This window comes from Ranitomeya imitator, chromosome 5 (assembly GCF_032444005.1).
Source record: "Ranitomeya imitator isolate aRanImi1 chromosome 5, aRanImi1.pri, whole genome shotgun sequence".
NCBI classification, from domain to species: Eukaryota; Metazoa; Chordata; class Amphibia; order Anura; family Dendrobatidae; genus Ranitomeya; species Ranitomeya imitator.
The window spans coordinates 302,994,598-303,010,976 of NC_091286.1; positions in this window are offsets into that span (position 1 = coordinate 302,994,598).

A 16,379-nucleotide genomic window follows, 5' to 3' on the forward strand; every position below is an offset into this window, starting at 1 on the left:
TGAGTAGTCACTTTAATGGAAATCAACAGCCATTCCACAAAATGAAGAGCATGCTGCTGACCTAAGAATCTATAGCTTGCTCATTTTTTCAAAAACTTGTGATGATTTGGCTTCAAAATGCTGTTTATTTGCAGTGATTACTCCTTGACAGCTGAAAGTCATAGACTAATTTACAAACAATCATCCTCTTAATAGCAACTTAAAGTGTTATTCAAAAGTTGTTTTTTGAGTAGCTAACAACTCTGCAACATTCTGTCACGCACAGTGTAGGAAAGACTAAGGGCAACACGAAAGGGATGAGTGGAAGGGAGCCCAACTCTAAGGAAGGAGGAGTGGAGAACCCTAGACAGATCTAAAGCCACCCTGTCTGCCCTAAACATCCGCCACCCTGTCTGCCCTAAACATCCCTATATAGCACCTATCACCGAGCAGGAACCTAATCCCTGCCTGACCCTGGTGATAAACCCTATTTAAGGAAGGACAGAATGACACCTGTTATGACCTGGTGGTCAGGACAATAATGGACCTGGTGGTTAAGAGCACACGGAATGACCTGATAGTTACTGATAATGAAGGACGAGCTCTGGGACGTGGGAACTCTGCTGACCGCAATCCCTAATCCTATCAAACACACTAGAAATAGCCGTGGATTGCGCCTAACGCTCCCTATGCAACTCGGCACAGCCTAAGAAACTAGCTAGCCCTGAAGATAGAAAAATAAAGCCTACCTTGCCTCAGAGAAATTCCCCAAAGGAAAAGGCAGCCCCCCACATATAATGACTGTGAGTAAAGATGAAAATACAAACACAGAGATGAAATAGATTTAGCAAAGTGAGGCCTGACTAACTGAACAGACCGAGGATAGGAAAGGTTACTTTGTGGTCAGCACAAAAACCTACAAAAAGACCACGCAGAGGGTGCAAAAAGACCCTCCGCACCGACTCACGGTGCGGAGGCGCTCCCTCTGCGTCCCAGAGCTTCCAGCAAGTAAGACAACAATAAAAAATAGCAAGCTGGACAGAAAAATAGTAAACCAAAGAAATGCAAGCTGAAACTTAGCTTCTGCTGGGAAGACAGGTCACAAGAACGATCCAGGAGTGAACTAGACCAATACTGGAACATTGACAGGTGGCATGGAGCAAAGATCTAAGTGGAGTTAAATAGAGCAGCCAGCTAATGAATTAACCTCGTCACCTGAGGAAGGAAACTCAGAAACACCCACCAGAGGAAGTCAATGGACAGAACCAGCCGAAGTACCATTCATGACCACAAGAGGGAGCCCAACAACAGAATTCACAACAGTGCCCCCCCCTTGAGGAGGGGTCACCGAACACTCACCAAAGCCCCCAGGCCGACCAGGATGAGCCAAATGAAAGGCACGAACCAGATCGGCAGCATGAACATCAGAGGCAAAAACCCAGGAATTATCTTCCTGACCATAACCCTTCCACTTGACCAGGTACTGGAGTTTCCGTCTCGAAACACGAGAATCCAAAATCTTCTCCACCAAATACTCCAACTCCCCCTCAACCAACACCGGGGCAGTAGGATCAATGGATGGAACCACAGGCGCCACGTATCTCCGCAATAACGACCTATGGAACACATTATGGATGGCAAAAGAAGCAGGAAGGGCCAAACGAAATGACACAGGATTGATAACCTCAGAAATCTTATACGGACCAATGAAACGAGGCTTAAACTTAGGAGAGGAAACCTTCATAGGAACATAATGAGACGACAACCAAACCAAATCCCCAACACGAAGTCGGGGACCCACACAGCGCCGGCGGTTAGCGAAACATTGAGCCTTCTCCTCGGACAATGTCAAATTGTCCACCACATGAGTCCAAATCTGCTGCAACCTATCCACCACAGTATCTACACCAGGACAGTCCGAAGACTCAACCTGCCCTGAAGAGAAACGAGGATGGAAACCAGAATTGCAGAAAAACGGCAAAACCAAAGTAGCCGAGCTGGCCCGATTATTAAGGGCGAACTCAGCCAATGGCAAAGAGGACACCCAATCATCCTGATCAGCAGAAACAAAGCATCTCAGATATGTTTCCAAAGTTTGATTAGTTCGTTCGGTTTGGCCATTTGTCTGAGGATGGAAAGCCGAGGAAAAAGACAAATCAATGCCCATCCTAGCACAAAAGGATCGCCAAAACCTCGAAACAAACTGGGAACCTCTGTCAGAAACAATGTTCTCCGGGATGCCATGTAAACGAACCACATGCTGGAAAAATAATGGCACCAAATCAGAGGAGGAAGGCAATTTAGACAAAGGTACCAAATGGACCATCTTAGAAAAGCGATCACAAACCACCCAAATGACCAACATCTTTTGAGAGACGGGGAGATCCCAAATAATATCCATAGAAATATGCGTCCAGGGCCTCTTCGGGACCGGCAAGGGCAAAAGTAACCCACTGGCACGAGAACAGCAGGGCTTAGCCCGAGCACAAGTCCCACAGGACTGCACAAAAGAACGCACATCCCGTGATAAAGACGGCCACCAGAAGGATCTAGCCACCAAATCTCTGGTACCAAAGATTCCAGGATGCCCAGCCAACACTGAACAATGAATCTCAGACATAACTCTACTAGTCCATCTATCAGGGACAAACAGTTTCTCCGCTGGGCAACGGTCAGGTCTATCAGCCTGAAATTTTTGCCGCACCCGCTGCAAATCAGGGGAGATGGCAGACAAAATTACCCCCTCTTTGAGAATACCCGCCGGCTCAGGAACACCCGGAGAGTCAGGCACAAAACTCCTTGACAGGGCATCAGCCTTAACATTCTTAGAGCCCGGAAGGTACGAAACCACAAAATCAAAACGGGAGAAAAATAACGACCATCGAGCCTGTCTCGGATTCAACCATTTGGCAGACTCAAGATAAGTCAAATTCTTGTGATCTGTCAAGACCACCACGCGATGCTTGGCTCCTTCCAGCCAATGACGCCACTCCTCGAATGCCCACTTCATGGCCAACAACTCACGATTACCAACATCATAGTTACGCTCAGCAGGCGAAAACTTTCTAGAAAAGAAAGCACATGGCTTCATCACCGAGCCATCAGAACTTCTTTGCGACAAAACAGCCCCTGCTCCAATCTCAGAAGCATCAACCTCAACCTAAAACGGGAGCAAAACATCTGGCTGGCACCACACAGGGGCAGAAGAAAAACGACGCTTCAACTCCTGAAAAGCCTCTACAGCTGCAGAAGACCAATTGACCACATCAGCACCCTTCTTGGTCAAATCAGTCAACGGTTTAGCAACAGTAGAAAAATTAGCGATGAAGCGCCGATAAAAATTAGCAAAGCCCAGGAACTTTTGCAGGCTCTTCACAGATGTTGGCTGAGTCCAATCGTAAATGGCCTGGACTTTAACAGGGTCCATCTCGATAGTAGAAGGGGAAAAAATGAACCCCAAAAATGAAACCTTCTGAACTCCAAAGAGACACTTTGACCCCTTCACAAACAAGGAATTCGCACGAAGGACCTGGAACACCATTCTGACCTGCTTCACATGAGACTCCCAATCATCCGAAAAGACCAAAATATCATCCAAATACACAATCAGGAATTTATCCAGGTACTCTCGGAAGATGTCATGCATAAAGGACTGAAACACAGATGGAGCATTAGAAAGCCCGAATGGCATAACCAGGCACTCAAAATGGCCCTCGGGCGTATTAAATCCTGTTTTCCATTCATCGCCTTGTTTAATACGCACAAGATTATACACCCCTCGAAGATCTATCTTGGTGAACCAACTAGCCCCTTTAATACGAGCAAACAAATCAGACAGCAATGGCAAAGGATACTGAAATTTGACTGTAATTTTATTAAGAAGGCGGTAATCAATACAAGGTCTCAAAGAACCATCCTTCTTGGCCACAAAAAAGAACCCTGCTCCTAACGGTGATGACGACGGGCGAATATGGCCTTTCTCTAAGGATTCCTTTATATAACTCCGCATAGCGGCGTGTTCTGGCACAGATAAAATGAACAATCGGCCCTTAGGAAACTTACTACCAGGAATCAAATTAATTGCACAATCGCAATCCCTATGAGGAGGTAGGGCACTAGCTTTGGGCTCATCAAATACATCCCGATAATCCGACAAAAACTCTGGAACTTCAGAAGGAGTGGAAGACGAAATATACAAAAATGGAACATCACCATGTACCCCCTGGCAACCCCAGCTGGACACAGACATAGATTTCCAGTCCAATACTGGATTATGAACCGGTAGCCATGGCAACCCCAAAACGACCACATCATGCAGATTATGCAACACCAGAAAGCGGATATCCTCCTGATGTGCAGGAGCCATGCACATGGTCAATTGGGTCCAGTACTGAGGCTTATTCTTGGCCAAAGGCGTAGCATCAATTCCTCTCAATGGAATAGGATACTGCAAGGGCTCCAAGAATAAACCACAGCGCCTAGCATACTCCAAGTCCATCAAATTCAGGGCAGCGCCTGAATCCACAAATGCCATAACAGAATAGGATGACAAAGAGCAAATCAGAGTAACAGACAATAGAAATTTAGACTGTACCGTACCAATGGTGGCAGACCTAGCGAACCGCTTAGTGCGCTTAGGACAATCGGAGATAGCATGAGTGGAATCACCACAATAAAAACATAGCCCATTCCGACGTCTGTGTTCTTGCCGTTCAGCTCTGGTCAAAGTCCTATCACATTGCATAGGCTCAGGCCCATGCTCAGATAGTACCGCCAAATGGTGCACAGCTTTACGCTCACGCAAGCGTCGATCGATCTGAATGGCCAAGGACATAGACTCATTCAGACCAGCAGGCATGGGAAACCCCACCATGACATCCTTAAGGGCTTCAGAGAGACCCTTTCTGAAGATTGCTGCCAGGGCACATTCATTCCACTGAGTGAGCACAGACCACTTTCTAAACTTCTGACAATATATCTCCGCTTCATCCTGACCCTGACACAGAGCCAGCAAGATTTTCTCTGCCTGATCCTCTGAATTAGGTTCGTCATAAAGCAATCCAAGCGCCAGGAAAAATGCATCAACATCACGCAAGGCGCAAGGGAAAATGCCCAGTCTTGAGGGTCACCACGTAACAAAGAAATAATGATCCTTACTTGTTGAACAGGGTCACCTGAGGAGCGAGGTTTCAAGGCAAGAAACAATTTACAATTATTTTTGAAATTCAAGAACTTAGATCTATCACCAAAAAACAAATCAGGAATTGGAATCCTAGGCTCTGACATCGGATTCTGAACCACAAAATCTTGAATGTGTTGTACCCTTGTAGTGAGATTATCCATCCAAGAGGACAGACCTTGAATGTCCATGTTTACACCAGTGTCCTGAACCACCCAGAGGTAAAGAGGAAAAGAGAGACAAAACACACTGCAAAGAAAAAAAATGGTCTCAGAACTTCTCTTATCCCTCTATTGAGATGCATTAGTACTTTGGGCCACCTGTACTGTTATGACCTGGTGGTCAGGACAATAATGGACCTGGTGGTTAAGAGCACACGGAATGACCTGATAGTTACTGATAATAAAGGACGAGCTCTGGGACGTGGAAACTCTGCTGACCGCAATCCCTAATCCTATCAAATACACTAGAAATAGCCGTGGATTGTGCCTAACGCTCCCTATGCAACTCGGCACAGCCTAAGAAACTAGCTAGCCCTGAAGATAGAAAAATAAAGCCTACCTTGCCTCAGAGAAATTCCCCAAAGGAAAAGGCAGCCCCCCACATATAATGACTGTGAGTAAAGATGAAAATACAAACACAGAGATGAAATAGATTTAGCAAAGTGAGGCCCGACTAACTGAACAGACCGAGGATAGGAAAGGTTACTTTGCGGTCAGCAGAAAAACCTACAAAAAGACCACGCAGAGGGTGCAAAAAGACCCTCTGCACCGACTCACGGTGCGGAGGCGCTCCCTCTGCGTCCCAGAGCTTCCAGCAAGCAAGACAACAATAAAAAATAGCAAGCTGGACAGAAAAATAGTAAACCAAAGAAATGCAAGCTGAAACTTAGCTTCTGCTGGGAAGACAGGTCACAAGAACGATCCAGGAGTGAACTAGACCAATACTGGAACATTGACAGGTGGCATGGAGCAAAGATCTAAGTGGAGTTAAATAGAGCAGCCAGCTAACGAATTAACCTCGTCACCTGAGGAAGGAAACTCAGAAAGACCCACCAGAGGACGTCAATGGACAGAACCAGCCGAAGTACCATTCATGACCACAGGAGGGAGCCCGACAACAGAATTCACAACAGACATCTAGTCAGTCCTCACTATCACTAAAGACAGTTGGCATACACAAACAAGGGGAGCACTTATCTTGAGAAGACTCAGATGTACACAGACCTCCTCCAGCAACACTAAGGAGGATGGTAGAAAACTGCTTTAGCTCCAAGCCTCAACAGGGGGAAATGGAAATATCACTAGCAATTCCCAGAAGCAGGCTGGAAGTCTATAAACACCAGGTGTCCAATTAGAGTCAAGGTGTGTCAATTAGAGCCAGAGAAAGGTTGCCACTGGGTCATAGAGTTAGAAGGGTTAAGAAGGCATCTGCAAGGCCAAATACAGAGACCTTCTGCTGCTAGATTAGATGCGACTATCTGTAGCTACTGACACACTCGTGACATGCTCTCACTGCCTGGTTTCTAGTAGGTCCAGCGCTGTTCTTTGAGCGACAGTTCTGGTGAGTAGCAGAGCTGTAGTATTAGCAAATGTATAAAGCTCAGCATATAATTTTTCTGTAATACATCCAGTAGTGGCTTGTTTAGAAGTCTAAACTGTGATCATTATATGAATAGAATTAACAGTTATAGAATTAACAGGGCATTTGATAAACCACATTGTTCAGTGAGAGCCATGATTAGGAGATCTGCTGTTTAAACATCCAATGGATAAGGGCTGGTGATTTTGCAAAATTTATAAGACAATGTTGTCATGAGCTGAGGGAGGTGAACAGGTAACTTCTTTATAAAAATTAATAAGTTAGTGAGAGCTGTTAATAGTTAACTCCTCTCCTGTAATTTAACTACCGCACATTCATGACAAAGGTATGGGGAGGCACAAGTGGCCTAGCTCAATGGAAACCAGCTGTACATTATTTAAGATAAAAGCTCTCATATCAAGATAACTAAAACAGATGGAAAAAGCAAGTCAATTGTAAACTTGTTTATTTTCATATTGTCTAAGTAACTAAAGCAATGTATGAACATAAATCCCTCCCCTCCAAAAGAAAAATTTTTTTTTTTGCAATTTATTTTCAAACATTATTTTTTTTTTGCTGTCTTCTAATAGATATTTGTGGTCTTTCCACAATTTTTTAATCTTTCTTTCATTGTGACTAGGGTTGAGCGACCTTTACTTTTATAGGATCGGGTCGGGTTTCACGAAACCCGACTTTTGAAAAAGTTGGGTCGAGTGAAATCGGCCGATCCTATAAAAAAGTCGGGGTCAGACGAAACCCGAAACCCAATGCAGTGCATTGGGTTTCCATGGTTCCCAGGGTCTGAAAGAGCGAAAACTCTCCTTCAGGCCCTGCGATCCATATTTTAATGTAAAATAAAGAATTAAAATAAAAAATATCGCAATACTTACCCTCTGACGCGCCCTGGTACTAACCGGGAACCTTCCTTCCTTAGAATCAGCCTTCCAGGACCTTGCGGTGACGTCGCGGTGACGTCGCGGCTTGTGATTGGCCGCGCGGCCGCCCATGTGACCGCTCGCGCAGCCAATCACAAGCCGCGACGTCACCCGCGACGTCACCGAAGGTCCTGGAAGGGCTGATTCTTAGGAAGGAAGGCTGCCGGAAAGAAGCAGGGCGCGTCCGAGGATGAGTATATACGTCACCGCAGGGTCCTGGAAGGCTGATTCTAAGGAAGGAAGGTTCCCGGTTAGTACCAGGGCGCGTCAGAGGGTAAGTATTGCGATATTTTTTATTTTAATTCTTTATTTTACACTTAAATCTGAATTCCGATACCAATTCCCGATATCTTAAACATATCGGGAATCGGTATCGGAATTCCGATTCTAGATTCAAAAGAGCGCCGACTTCATGGCCGACCCCACACTGGAGTCGGGTCGGGTTTCATGAAACCCAACCTTGCCAAAAGTCGGCGACTTTTGAAAAATTTCGACCCGTTTCGCTCAACCCTAATTGTGACAGCAGACACCACAACTTTTTTTTTCTTATTTTTCACCTTGCAATTGTTTCAATGATCCATTCTGTCATCTTTAAAGAGAATTTGTCAGCAGGAGTGTGCTGAATAACCTACAGACACTGTCAGGTTGGCGCCATTATGCTGATTAAAATGATACTCTAGTTGATGAAATCCATCTTGTTGTTGTTTAATCTTTATTTTCAGTTTTGAGTTAATGACATGCTCGTGGGCGGGCCTGTGGGGGTTTCTTAATATGGTGCTCTGATTAGGTATTCTTCAGTATGGCTCCTGACAGGTCATTTATCCCTCAGTATAAAAGTGAAAAAACCGCAGCACAACCATTGTGCCATTTGTTTTCACTTTTATATGGTTATACCCTTATGTGTGCACATCGGGACTATCATGACTTCACAAACTTTCTCTTATAACACAGAGGAAACCACAAAAATTCTATCCAACTCCAACCTCTCTAGTGATTTCTTGAAGATTCCCTCAAGAGAGACACGTGGGAGGGACCTTTAGCGTGAAATACGTCACCTATTCAACTTTGAGCCCCATTATGCCACCCTTACTGAATATTTACAGGCTCAATGGATTCCAATGGGTCTCAGAGTTCCTATTCGACCCACTCTCTTCTATGATATCCCTTAATTCTGATTTAGATTTGAGCAAATATTGAACAAGTGCTCATTTCATCTTACATTCCTCACAGTAGAACACCTCCAAAAAGCCATCATTTCCACCAAAGAAAAGGTGGCCAACATCGAGACACAAATAACATCTTCTAGCAACACCGAAGAACTCGATAACTTGAAGGCTAAGATCAAGAGCAGTACGGACAAGCATAGACGAGATACAGAGGACAAAACGAGACAGAAATTCCAAAGAGACATGGATGACTATGAGCAAAATCATGTGTACCGGTGGAAAAATGGGACCAATACTAGAAGGAACTATTCAAGACCATCCAACAGGTCCTCCACAGATACCTCAACATCAGGGTCTGAACAAGAAGGACGAGACTCCCATTCCACACGAGGTCGTTTTTAGGACAATGACGGCGACCACAAAGAAGAAGAGGACTAGAAGAGGACAACGGAAGAGGAAACTTCAATCAGGCAAGAGTAACCAGATCACAGGTAAATGTCTGCTGGTAGTGAACATTTCCTCTAGGACATTGGGGATAGCAGAATGTAATCTGCTACAGAGGGGACTCTCTTTCTGCCCCACATATAAATTTAAGATCTATCCACAAATCATAATTCCAACAGGTTAATCGAATTGTAACGGACACAACATGACATGCACAGGGACTGGATGAAATGCATTCTAAATTTACGGAAAGGGGTTATCCTACCAACGTATTCAATCAGTCTGTCACAATCCATGTTTGGATCTGTGGCAGATCTGGTTTCCTTCAGATTAAAACCTTTTTTCATTTCAGGTAATCGAGGGTTAATGCAGTTTTTCCCCGGTGGCCGCTGGTGTAATTGCATTGCAGCTTGTTCTGCTGATGTGGGTGGTGACCACTCCCACCTTCCTTTAAAAGGTCACCTGGTGCATCAGCTGACTGTTGGTTATAGAGTTCCTTTCCGGAGAACAACCTCGCAATAGCAGCTCCCTGGTGTCAGCCAAGTCTGGTGTTTGGAGCTCAGTTGCTGTACTATCTGTGTTGTGGAGTCTGCAGCGGCGTGCACAAACTAAGGTCTGAGTTTTGTTACTTTGTAGTTTGTGCATTCACCTTTTGGTATCCTGTTCCCCTCACTCTCATTGTTTATTCCTGTTTATTTGCTTTGTGGTGCTGTTTACACTGGTCACCTCCTGGGGTGGAGGTTGGGGGCTTAGTTCAGGGTTTAACAGGAGACAGGGACAGGTCAGTAACTTGGGCCTCCCTACCTTCAAGGGTACCCCCAAGTTAAGGAAAGACAGGGCTTCCCCTAGCCTGAGGGGCAGTTCAGGGGCCCAGATTCCTCATCTCTTGTTTTCCTATTTCTGCCCTGTGACATTATAACCAACCCATTTTTTTTTATGGTGAGCTATGGCTCAAATGCAGGCCTTTGCTCAACTGCTTCAGACCCTCACCGATGAGTTTAAGGTGCTGCGTGGTGAGGTGGTGCAGCAGCTGCAGCAGTTGGTGGGGTTTTGGGCTTCGGCCCAGGTTCATGCTCAACCAGAGCCCAAGATATCTCTTCCTGACAGGTTCTCTGGTGGGAGAGATACATTTTTAGTTTTCCAGGAAGCCTGGAAAACCTGGACTCCGCCCTTGTTCATCAGGGAGTGAGGAACAGCGTGTGGGGATTATAATCTCCTTTTTTAAGGGTGATCCTCAATCCTGGGCTTTCTCCCTGCCGGCCTGTTCTCCATCTTTACGGTCGGTGGACGAGATTTTTGCGGCTTTGGCGCTTGTGTATGGGGATCCTGATGGCGTCTCCCTGGCAGAATCCCGACTGCGTAAAATCAAGCAGGGGGCTCGGCCGGCTGAGGAGTACTGCTCGGAGTTCAGGAGGTGGGCCACTGACACACAGTGGAATGACCCTGCCCTTAGGAGCCATTTTAGGCAGGGTCTGTTTCCAAAGTTGCAGGATACTCTTGTGCAGTATGCCGCCCCCAGGTCTTTGGAGGCCGCCATGTCCCTTGCCATCCAGGTAGATAGATGCTTGAGGGAGAGACATACGAGGGGCGATACAAAAGTAATGATAATCGGTTATTTCTATTGCACACATAAATTAAAATAAAATGTTTTCTTCTCTCTTAGGTACCCACTAGTCCAGGAAAAAAAAATTACTTAAATAGACCACGATTCCCGGGAGCTACATTCATTTGAATATGAACTGCCGAGGAGTGAACATCAAAATGGAAAAAAACGAGCTCAGAGCTGTCATCAAATACCTCTGCTTGAAAAAAAATGACTACCAAAGACATACAGAGCGACTTGGTGGAAACATTGGGGGACTCTTCTCCTCCATATTCCACAGTTGCACGCTGGGCCAAGGAATTTAAGCTGGGAAGAACATCGACGGAAAATAACCATCGTGAAGGACGCCCATCCACGTCCCTCAATGAAGAAAACGTGAAAAAAGTTGAAGAAGTTGTATTGGCAGATCGAAGAGAGGGTCAAGATCAAGAATTTTTTTCGAAGGGAATTCTAAGTTTAGAAAAGAGATGGACTAAATTTATAGACTTGTTAGGAGACTATGTAGAAAAATACATTTATTTTTTGACTATATTCATTGTGTTTAGTATTGATTATCATTACTTTTGGATCGCCCCTCGCACACCTAATGTGCCTCCGGTAGTCCTTGCTAGGGAGGGGGACACACCTGAGCAGGTGGATGAGCCCATGCAGGTGGGAGGAGTTGTTTCCCAAACGGGGTTGCCTGTGGTTCACCGTAGTGTGGGTGCATGTTTTTACTGTGGGCAGACTGGTGATTTTATCGGTATCTGCCCATCTCGCACCAAAATACCAGTACCACCTAAGAAGCTGCGTCCCCCTGGTCGTGTGGAGGGAGGCGACCAAGGAGTGTATATTTCCTCCATATCTTCTCCTCAGTGTAACCTGTCAGCTGAAGTAGTGGTTGGTGGGGTAACTAAGTGTATACCGGTGCTTGTGGACAGTGGAGCAGGTGTCAATCTGGTGGAAGCTCATTTTGTCCAGACCCATGGCCTGAGGTGTAGAACACTAACTAAACCCCTAAGTGTCCAGGCCATTGACTCCGTACCACTCAGCCAGGGGTGGATGACCCAAGTCGTGGACGATATACACCTGCGCATAGGGACTCATCATGAGGAGTTCCTGTCGTGCCACATCTTGGGGGGAATACCAACACCCATCGTTTTAGGACTCCCTTGGTTGAAAAAACACAACCCGGTCATAGATTGGTGGTCAGCTGGGATCAGTCATATGAGGGCTGCTGTCCAGGGGCAACTGTCTCTGCCATCCTTCCACAACCTACCCCTTCATCTCCAGTGGGGGCAGCAGATATGCTACCAGAAAGTAGGGTCAAGACACTACCCTCACTAAATACTAACCCGGTGTGTCAGAGACCACTTAGGAGGAAGTGTCAGAGGAGGGTGGTGGTTCCCTCTGAGCATAATGGGGGTGTGAGTTTGGTGACACAGGGGGACGCCTCTGTTGTCAAGTCCTCTAAGAATTCAACATCTTGTGGCAGACGCATGCATGAAAATAAACGTTCAGGTCCGGACCTGTGTGTAAATGAGTATGTATGGGATTCCACCAAAAACATCAGGTGGCAGTGTGCAACGGGGTCCTGGAGTTCCAGAGGGATTGGGCCATATCGGGTGTCAGCCATTCTCAGCCCAGGGACTTATCAGTTAGAGTTACCCCCAGTTATGCATGTACACAACTCATTCCCCAGGTCGGCCCTCTGGAGGTTTATGGTGCCTCCGGAGACTTTGTTGGTGGCATTTTCATCAGGCCACGTTTGCCATAAACCTGAGAGTCAGGTGACTGCCGAGGTGAACTTTGGTGGATCAAGGTGTCCTCACCATAGGTTGTTATGTGGTGAGGTCCAGTGTTCAGTGTCCAGAGGCCCCTCATTGAAAGGGTAGTACTGTCACGATCCATGTTTGGATCTGGGGCAGATCTGGTTTCCTTCAGATTAAAACCTTTTTTCCTTTCAGGTCATCGGGGGTTAATGCAGTTTTTCCCCGGTGGCCGCTGATGTAATTGCATTGCAGCTTGTTCTGCTGATGTGGGTGGTGACCACTCCCACCTTTCTTTAAAAGGTCACCTGGTGCATCAGCTGACTGTTGGTTATACAGTTCCTTTCCTGACAACAACCTCACAGTAGCAGCTCCCTGTTGTCAGCCAAGTCTGGTGTTTGGAGCTCAGTTGCTGTACTATCTGTGTTGTGGAGTCTGCAGTGGCGTGCACAAGCTAAGGTCTGAGTTTTGTTACTTTGTAGTTTGTGCATTCACCTTTTGGTATCCTGTTCCCCTCACTCTCATTGTTTATTCCTGTTTATTTGCTTTGTGGTCCTGTTTTCCTATTTCTGCCCCGTGACACAGTCTATGCACCCAGAGATAACTATACACCCAAAAATAGGGAGCCATATCTCCTTTGTCTATATGTTTCACCCTTATGACCACATTTACTATACAACCATAAGATGTCATTGGAATATCCTACAAATGGCCCACCCAGATATCCCTGAATTCCATAATCCCTTTCTACCCTGTTTTAAGAGGTCTTCTAACATCAGGGATATTTTAGTTAGAGCTAATATAGGTGGATCCAGAACCAAACTTATCCAACGATATTTGCAAAATACGAAGACCGGTACCTTTCCCTGTGTACAATGCCATTAGTGCAATGTTTTGAGGGGCAATATCTTTTACCATCCTCACTCGGGGAAGAAATATAACATCAGGGATTTTACAACATGTGATACCTCTTACGTAATTTACCTTATTAAGTGTCAATGTAGCCTAGTTTACATAGGCGAAACTACTCAACCCATCAAGGACAGGATTTCCAAACATAAATCCACCATTCGCTGTAAAAATCTCCTCTTGCCTTTACCTACTCATTTTAACTCAGCAGGTCATAGTGTCTCCCAACTCAAGTTTCAGGTTATAGAGCATATACCCTTTCCAAAATGAGGGGGTGACAGGGTACATATGTTTACACAGAGGGAAGCATTCTGGATACACAAACTACAAACCCTTAGTCCCAAGGGTCTAAATAGGGAATACAATCTTTTACTTGAACTATAATATTCCTTTCCATATTATCTGCATTGGTCGTGATTACTCATTGGATTGTATATGATTAAGCTGTCAGATTTTATATATGACCTATCTATTTGCTTATTGCTTATTCTGCATTACTAATTCTGATGTTCCTCTTTACAAACTCAATTATATTGAAAATCTACTTGCAAATGTCTCCCTGGTCCCCACTACGGATCTCTCTCCCTACCCGACTGCAAAAACAAATGGCCACAAGCTACCATTAATTTCACTCTCTAACAACCCGTTACCTTTTCATACGATCAGCACATAACACACAAAACACAGTAAAATACATTATATATAGTTTATATTGTAACACAAGTTCCCTAGATTTGGAACGCATGCTTCCGGGCAACAAAGACAGTGGGACGCAAGTCTCCTAGCGTTGGAACGCACACCAGGAGGGTAGTGCAATGCATACTAGATGTACTTCCTGCCGATGGACCGCAGATCACGACATCTCCGTCCTATTCACTTCCTCCATGTGTACTTTGGGGATTCCAAAATTCCAAGTGCAGTGAAATTGCAAAAAAAGTGCCATTCCAATACTTGATTTTTGTTTGGCTGTTTTGCTAGGTTCATTAAATGCTAAAACTTACCTGCCATTATGATTCTCCAGGTCATTACAAGCTCATAGACGCCAAACATGTCTAAGTGGTGAAAAAAAATTTCAAAGTTCAAAGTAAAAAAAACCTTATAAATTGCACACTTTTCTGATACCCGTAGTGTCTCTATTTTTCTTGATCTGGGGTTAGTTGAGGGTTTCTTTTTTGTGCGACGAGCTAACATTTTTAATGATACAATTTGTTTGTACAGATACGTTCTTTTGAGCAATTGTTATTGCATTTTAATGCAATGTTGTAGTGACCCAAAAAACATAATTCTGGCGTTTCGATTTTTTTCTCGCTACGCCATTTAGCGATCAGGTTGACCTTATTTTCTATTCATAGATTGAGCGATTCTGAATGCGGCGATACCAAATATGTGTATGTTTGATTTTATTTTTATTTATTTTATTTTGAATGGGGCAAGAGGGGGTTGATTTCAACTTTGTTTTTTTATTTTTTTCAAACACTTTTTTTTAACTTTTGGCATGCTTCAATAGCCTCTATGGTAGGCTAGAGCTGCGACACCTTGATTGCCTTTGTTACATAGAGGCGATGCTCAGTTCACGTGTCGGGGGTCAGCGGTGCGCGTATTTCCAGCCTGATGGCCGGAAGCGCGCGCTAAATGCCGCTGTCAGAGTTTGTGAGCAGCATGTAAGTAGTTAATATGCGCAAGCGGATCGCAATTCCGCTTGCGCCTATTGTGGGCACATGTCTGCTGCTCAAAACAGCTGACATGTCGTGGCTTTGAGGTGGGTTCACCGCCAGAGCCCACCTCAAAACGGAGCTTTTGACATCGGACGTACTATCCTATCCAACGTCAGAAAGGGGTTAAAATTACATTTCCCTGTGAATGAATTTGTCCTGGTTGAAAGCAATGCTAAAGTTCAAAACCGCATCAAAAACGCTACATGTGAACATAGCCCAAGGTGTGGATTAGCATTTTTGTTTTTTGTTATTTATTTTGCTTTATATACAAGTCATTACCCTGCAAAGGATGTTTCTTAACATATTTCCCAGTAAAATCCATTTTGGTTTGTTTTTGTATGTTTTATTGTGACTCTGTAAAAGTGGCGTAAGACTCTGACAACATTATTCACAGCAGTGACCAGAGAATCAGAAATGATTCCAGGGGTCTTCCCCGTGCTGTTCCCATGTCATTCGAGCACTGTCCCCATTGATTTCCACAATTTCTAGTCATTCTGCAGACCGCCCGGGGGAGGGATGTGTGCCGGAAAAATGCTCAAGTTTCCCATAGACTTATATTGGGCTAATTGCGCGGGTCGAGAACCCGAGCATTCCAATTTGCCCTATCACTTCTGATAATGCCTTTTTGTTCTCATCTTTTGTTGTGTAAAACACTGTCCTCCTTAAGTCATCATTACAATGAGTATGGATAATGTCAGTCTCCTGGATGAGGTTGGAAAACCTTTCTTTCACCTTGTAGTAATGGACCGGTTTTCGGTCATATGAGCTGAGTTTTTCGGGTGTTTGATTCACCCTTTCCTTACCCGCTGGCTGCATGCTGGCCGCAATATTGGATTGAAGTTCATTCTATGTCCTCCGTAGTACACGCCTGCGCAAGGCAAGACCGTTGTGCATGGGTCTCGTACCCCAGTCCTCTGGAAGGAGACAAGCCGCTCAGCAATCTACATACACCTTCATACAATAGGTATGTAAACAAACCAATTACCAACAGGCATTGTTGACTGTTTCTAATATTATTATATGGTACAGCAAGTTGCAGCACAAGTGGGTGCTACACAACATATAAGTGATTACAGCACATGGTGACTTACAGCTGACATTCTTTCTGATGGAATCACTC